This window comes from Pseudophryne corroboree, chromosome 5, assembly GCF_028390025.1.
Source record: "Pseudophryne corroboree isolate aPseCor3 chromosome 5, aPseCor3.hap2, whole genome shotgun sequence".
NCBI classification, from domain to species: Eukaryota; Metazoa; Chordata; class Amphibia; order Anura; family Myobatrachidae; genus Pseudophryne; species Pseudophryne corroboree.
Window position 1 is genome coordinate 819,848,923 of NC_086448.1, and position 8,007 is coordinate 819,856,929.

Genomic DNA, 8,007 nt, shown 5'->3' on the forward strand with positions numbered 1-8,007 from the left:
GAGGGAGGACTACAGATGAGTGGCTACAGATGAGGGAGCTGAGGAGGAGAAGGGGGGCGGCAGCGGCTACAGATGAGGGAACTGAGGGAGGACTACAGATGAGCGGCTGCAGATGAGGGAGCTGAGGAGGAGAAGGGGGGCGGCAGCGGCTACAGATGAGGGAGCTGAGGGAGGACTACAGATGAGCGGCTACAGATGAGGGAGCTGAGGGAGGACTACAGATGAGCGGCTACAGATGAGGGAGCTGAGGAGGAGAAGGGGAGCGGCAGCGGCTACAGATGAGGGAGCTGAGGGAGGACTACAGATGAGCGGCTACAGATGAGGGAGCTGAGGAGGAGAAGGGGGGCGGCAGCGGCTACAGATGAGGGAGCTGAGGGAGGACTACAGATGAGCGGCTACAGATGAGGAAGCTGAGGAGGAGAAGGGGGGCGGCAGCGGCTACAGATGAGGGAGCTGAGGGAGGACTACAGATGAGCGGCTACAGATGAGGGAGCTGAGGAGGAGAAGGGGGGCGGCAGCGGCTACAGATGAGGGAGCTGAGGGAGGACTACAGATGAGCGGCTACAGATGAGGGAGCTGAGGAGGAGAAGGGGGGCGGCAGCGGCTACAGATGAGGGAGGACTACAGATGAGCGGCTACAGATGAGGGAGCTGAGGAGGAGAAGGGGGGCGGCAGCGGCTACAGATGAGGGAGCTGAGGGAGGACTACAGATGAGTGGCTACAGATGAGGGAGCTGAGGAGGAGAAGGGGGGCGGCAGCGGCTACAGATGAGGGAGCTGAGGGAGGACTACAGATGAGCGGCTACAGATGAGGGAGCTTAGGAGGAGAAGGGGGGCGGCAGCGGCTACAGATGAGGGAGCTGAGGAGGAGAAGGGGGGCGGCAGCGGCTACAGATGAGGGAGCTGAGGGAGGACTACAGATAAGCGGCTACAGATGAGGGAGCTGAGGAGGAGGAGATGGGGAGAGCTGCGGGGAGATGGGGGAGACCAGCGGCTACAGCAGTGTAGCGCCTTAGCAAGAGGATGTGGCACCGCCGCTGCTCAATGCAGCATCCACCTGGCTCAAGTAAACGAGGTCCCGCTTGCTGGCGCCGGGTGGACGCTGCCGTGAGGTCTGGCGGAGGTGCCACATCCTCCTACTATAGCGCTTCGCTGCTGTAGCCCCTGCTCTCCCCGTCTCCTTCTCATAGGTCCCTCATCTCAATCCCACTTTTTTGAAAGTCTGATTGAGATGGCCAGGAACGGGCAAATCCTGTCTGATTTGGCCGTTCATTGAATAGCCCTTGTCTGATCCATTCCGACAAATGCATGTCGGAATGGATCCGACTCTAATTGAATATACCCCATAGTCAGAATACCGACATTTGAAATGCCGACATGAGTTTTTCTGTTTTTGTGTGTCAATGTCGACACCTTGTAAGTGTACCGTGTCCCCTCGCATGGCTCGCTGCGTTCGCCATGCTTATATTCTCCCTCCAGGTCCACTGGGATGGTAAAGTATGAACAAGTCTTTTTGGTCAACAATGCCTTTAAAAACGCATGTTGGCATTTTGACATGTCAAATGTCTGTATTCTGACTGTGTTGGCATTTTGAACATGTCGGTATAATCAAGGCGGCATTTTGACTGTCTATCAATGGCTGCCGGGATTATGAACGTCGGTATTGTGTCCGTCGGTAGATTAACTGCTACCCGTGGGGAGTGTGCCCTTCCATTTGCACTCATTGTTACGTAATTTGAGTGTTTTTGAGCATGCACAGTTAATTTCTTGTCTTTATGAACCATAACCTCTTATTCTCTGCAGACTACATTTTGGGATTTTACTGCAACTATGGGGGTCATTCTGAGTTGATCGCTCGCTAGCAGTTTTTAGCAGCCGTGCAAACGTTAAGCCGCCTCCCACTGGGAGTGTATTTTAGCTTGGCAGGAGTGCGAATGAAAGGATCGTAGAGCGGCTGCAAACTTTTTTTTGTGCAGTTTTAGAGTAGCTTCAAACCTACTCAGCGCTTACGAACACTTCAGACTGTTTAGTTCCTGTTTTGACGTCACGAACACGCCCTGCGTTCGCCCAGCCACGCCTGCGTTTTTCCTGGCATGTCTACGTTTTTTTGAACACTCCCTGAAAATGGTCAGTTGACACCCAGAAACCCCCACTTCATGTCCATCACTCTGCCGCCAGCAGTGCGACTGAAAAGCTTCGCTAGACCCTGTGTGAAACTACATCGGCCGTTGTAATAGTACGTCGCGCGTGCATTTGCGCCACATATGCATGCGCAGAAGTGCCATTTTTTTGCCTCATCGCTGCCCAGCGAATGAATGCAGCTAGCGATCACCTCGGAATGACCCCCTATATTCACATAAAAAGTAGCAACTGAAAGCCAGAACATATTGCTGGGGGCAATAGTAGAAATAGAAGTTCGGTATTTCGGGTTAGTAATCTGCTTTTATAAACACAACCTTAGGAGTTTGAGTAAGTCAAGTATAACTCACTAAAATGTCTTTTTTCTCTAACTGTGGCGCCCATCTATGAATGCTGCCCAGTTACTTGGAATAGGATTCTGATGGTCAGGTTTAATTTGCACTGACTTGGTCATGCTTTGTGAGGACAAGTAATATGGGAGTCATTACACGCGGCAAGTGGAATATGAGGGAAAACATTCCTTGCGCACATACGATCATAGTACATACACATTTTTGCATCTGTTCCCAATATTCCACTTTGTGTCGTGCATGCATTGTTTTCAGAAATCCCTTTTATACCCCGCAACCGTACTGCCTAAAGATTGCTATCAGCTGTTCCCTTACTGGCTGCGCTCACAGATTACTCTTATATTTAATCAATGACTCTTATAGCTAACATTTGATATGTCTCATAATGCGCGACTGATCTTTTACATTAAAATGATATCTTTAGTTTCTTGACTTTTTTTATTTAATAGAATCATTTCCATTTGTGCAATAGATACTTAATACAGATGTGGTTTCCATTCAGTTGTTGTTTGTGATTCTTTTTTTAAATACAATGCACTCAAAATAACAGATGTAAGTTTATCTGAGGTACAGAAGCCATGAAGATCCAAATGCGGCAAATTCAGCACCTGGACTTAAAGTTACAGGATTCCTGCAGCAGGTTTAGGGATTTCTCAGATTAGGTTGTGGACCTATGTTGTTACCCCTCTGTTCCGTCTTTAGGCACCACCATCGGTCTCACCTTTGAAGCTTGCACCAGCAATATGGCAGGTGTAGTTTCTCCACGGTGGCCTCCTTGGCCTGCCGCTGTGCATCTGTGAACGCAGCCGCTTGTGTGCGCTACTATCCACCTCCCAGTAGATGACCTGGGAACACCCAGCACTTTCCCGCTTCCATCCTGACACCGTCTTTCCTGATCGCAAAAGCACCTATATGCGCATACTGGGCCTGATTCAGCATTGTAAGCAAAGCAAAAAAGCACACAACCAGGCAAAACCATGCTGCACTGCAAGTGGGGCAGATGTAACATGTGCAGAGAGAGTTATATTTGAGTGGGGTGCGTTCAAACTGAATTGCAGTGTAAACATAAAGCACCTAATTCAGACCTGATCGCAGCAGCAAATTTGTTAGCTAAAACCATGGTGGTCATTCCGAGTTGTTCGCTCGTTGCCGATTTTCGCTATGCTGCGATTATCCGCTAACTGCGCATGCACAATGTTCGCATGCGCTTAGTTATTTTACACAAAAGTTAAGTATTTTACTCACGGCATTACAAAGTTTTTTCATCGCTCTGCTGATCGTAGTGTGATTGACAGGAAGTGGGTGTTTCTGGGCGGAAACTGGCCGTTTTATTTGAGTGTGAGGAAAAACGCAGGCGTTCGAGTTGCAAAACGCAGGAGTGGCTGGAGAAACGGGGGAGTGGTTGGGCAAACCCTGGGTGTGTTTGTGACGTCAAACCAGGAACGAAAAGGACTGAGCTGGTCGCAATGGCTGAGTAAGTCTAAAGCTACTCAGAAACTGCTAAGAAATTTCTATTCGCAATTCTGCTACTCTTTCGTTCGCAATTCTGCTAAGATACACTCCCAGAGGGCGGCGGCTTAGCGTGTGCAATGCTGCTAAAATCAGCTAGTGAGCAAACAACTCGGAATCACCCCCCATGTACACTGCAGGTGGGGCAGATGTAACATGTGCAGAGAGAGTTAGATTTGGGTGGGTTATATTGTTTCTGTGCAGGGTAAATACTGGCTGCTTTATTTTTACACTTCAATTTAGATTTCAGTTTGAACACCCCCCCCCAAATCTAACTCTCTGCACATGTTATATCTGCCCCACCTGCAGTGCACATGGTTTTGCCCATTAGCTCACAAATTTGCTGCTGCAATCAGACCTGAATTAGGCCCAAAGCTGTCTATCATTTGTGGGCTGCATGCAAAAGCAGACATTATTTACCATGCACAGAAACTACGGTATATAACTCACCCAAATCTAACTCTCTCTGCACATGTTCCATCTACCTCACCTGCAGTGCACATGGTTTTGCCCAGTTGTGTAAAATAATTAATTTGATATACTACGGTTGGCACCATCACACAAGGCTGCAAATTTCACAATAAACCAAGAATAAGTAATACATGCAAATGTGAAATATAAATAATAAATAAAAATACCAAAAAATAAAATACAGTTTGTTATACTTAATGGTTCTTATATAATACGCAGTCTGAGCTTCTGTTCTATAGCAATTTATAATTTATTGTTAGGGCCAGAGGGTCTCTGGTCTACAGGGGGGTTCAGGTGCCATTCAGTTGTGGACCAGTTGAATACTACACAAAGAAATTAAATGCAACCTCCTATACTGACAACAGTGGCGTTGTCCGCCATTGCTGGGATTAATAAAGAATGGCGCTGAACACTACTCAGTCCATCGTTACATCCTTTAAGTACCTGAGCACATCATGCACTGAATAAACAGTTATGTTTGTTATATAAAAGTAGCTGTACAGCAATTGGGGAAAAAACAAGTGATTAGGCTTTCATGGATATATTTCCACGGCAGACATCTGATAAAGGCCGCGCATAGCTGCAGAGCCGGCCCAGAGATAATCAGGAGCAAAAACATTTTTCAAAAGATAGTAATACTCTGGCCTCGACTTTCCCAAAACAAACTTTATTGCTATAGGAAACCGTTTGAGAAGATATAAAGATATAATTCAGTCCTGCTAACCACTGATAAGCTTGCATTTATTAATTCCCTCTAGAGCCATGCCTAATTGCTGTGGCTGGTTTTCCATAAATAATAGGGAAACCTACATTTCTCAATCTTTCTTTCTAATTGAGATCTGTCACACTTCTCTGTTGTCTGAAACATGTACAGAAGTCAAAGTATATTTATAGTGCAAACTGTAGATGAGCGAAACGGAGGAACATTTCATGTAAATTAGGCTGAGCAGTGGGAGAGGTGGAGGGAACATGTTCTGCGCATTGCAGTCTCCAAGTTTTGCTTTGGTGCTTCACTTATGTAATTTGTGGAAACCGTTTGAAAATATTGCTTATCTCTAAAACTAACAGTACCGTGCAGTACAACTGGGAACAATTGCACTATAAAGACAAGAATGGGTGTTGACATAAATTTTAATGCATTTAGGATGCAATAGTTGGACTCCAACTTGCAATGTGGTAATGTAAACTACTGCTTGCATTGTTATTATTATTGGGGCATAGGGCTGGAAACAAAATGATATCTACCGCTATCAATTTGCTTCTGGGTACCGAGCCAGTGCATGTACTGCGTGTGCGCTTCCCACTGTTTGAGCATGTGTCGTGAGGGTTGCTGCAGAGGGATCTGGAAGACCCCTCTCCGAAGAGTGTTCTGGTATAATAAGCCCATAGTCTTCTGTGGCGTAACACCATATGAAGATGGCATTAGCTGACAAGGCGAAGCTCCAGAACGCAAAGCTTGGTAAGTCTGACCATTTAGCAGCCCCTGTAGTTTCTATTTGGGCTGCTTCTGTGGTGAGAAATGGAGGGACTGTCGCTGATTTTAGACCTATCTGCCTCCTTATTACAGCTACAGGATACTTAGCTTTTGTATGGATCCTCCGAATACGAGTGGTGTACAATAAGCTTCCGTATGTGCACTGCATAGGCAGAGTACACACAATCTGTCTGTCTGGTTGTGAACTGTAATCTCTGACTAAAGTTCTTGTGAAATGTCCAGGCACAGAACCGTATATAAGCAACACTGAAGAAGTCAGCGTGTTCTCTTCCTTCATAATCTTGCTAAGAAGCTCAACAGAGGCCTCTCGAGAGCCATGATCTACTAGGCTCTACAAGGGTGGTCTGCGACAGCAGGAGAGTTTTGACAAACTTTTGGGGAGGAAGTACCATTCCTAACTACTGTGTTTTGAGTGGTTTGCAGAATTTCAGCGGGGGAGACGGTCCTTGAAAGATGAGGAGCGATGCGGCCGGCTTTTCTCCACCATTACTGAGGACCATGTTGCTGCCGTGCGGGCCATAGTTGAGGTAGATGCCAGGTGACCATGGCACAGTTAGAGAAGGAGCTAGGCATCTCATTGGGATCCCATGTGCTTGATAGTCCACAAAAAGCTTGGTCTGAGCAATGTTTCTGCCTTCTGGGTGCCCCATCAGCTGACTCGACTCGAGCAGAAGGAGGATCGAGTGATTTGGTGCTACATCATGCTGGCCAGGTTTCATGGCAGTCACTCAAACTCTGGGAGATGATCCATGGTGATGAATCCTGACTCTATAGTTTTGACCTGAGACCAAACAGCAGTTGGCCAAAAGGACCCAGTTGGAGGTGAGCCGCCACAGAAGTTCTGACATGAGTGTAACATGGCTAAGTTGATGGTGGCTGTTTTTGGGTCCAAGACTTGTCATGTAGCTACCGTACTTCTAGAAAAGCAGTGCACCTTCACTGGGGACTGGTATCCCAACCAATGCTTGACATTTCCAGGTTGACTTCGAAGAACGTGTAATCATGGTGCCCTTTTCCATCATAACAAGGCCCCTGCCCAATAGTCCAGAAAAGTGGTGGTTTTTCTGGCCCATGAAAGCATCCTGGAGCTTGGTGATCTGCCATACAGTCCAGACCTGGAACCCTGCGAGTTCTTCAAGTTCCCACAAATCAAGTGCAAGATGCGTGGGATTCATTTTTTTGACTTGCTGAAAGCTTCATTGGAGGCCTTCATCCAGCACGTAGGAGCCATACCTTATTCAGACTGGCCCAGCTGCCTCACCGAGTGGTTTGAACACATACAACTTTGCATAGACTCCTTTGGCTAATACAATGAAAAAGTTGAATGTTCCTTTTGTAAACATAATACTTTTTGTGCATCCAGAAACATATTGCACACCCTCTTGTACACCTGTATACGGAATATCCAGCATAACTATGGTAAATATGATCTCTTTTGTGATGCTGTATAATCCAGTCAATAAACGTTTATAGAGGGGTGTTAATCTAGTAAAATAGCTTTAGGAGGCAGAGAAGGTGTTTTTGGAAATTGATGAGCTTACCACCATGCTATATAACAATGTAGGAAGCTATGGGCACCAACAATACCTTGCATACACCCCAAGCAATTTTCCGCAGGATATATCTGTTCAGAAGAAGCCATGCCCGCCCAGTTTTGATGACATTTTCAAGGGTTACTGCATCTAAGCTATTGTGTGGCAGTTTAGTTGTCAGTACATACAATAGACAGATAGTCAACAGATCTGCGCAGTTTATAGCATCTGCTCTGCACTGCGTCCGATGGGCTATAACTGTAAAAGGCATCCTTCAAAGTAGAGATGTGTGGGTTCGGCTTTACCTGGATCTCAAAACGGCATCTTATTGGCTCTCGTAGGTCACGTGTTTTGGATAGTCCACAAGAAAAATCCAAAACTTGCGTTCATATTTGTCGGTGAGAACCAAGTAAAACCAAACCTGCACATCTAATTCAAAGTTGATTTGGCTATACACATATACTGATGTCCGGGGCGATATATCGTTCATTGGCTGTATGGGCGATCTATCT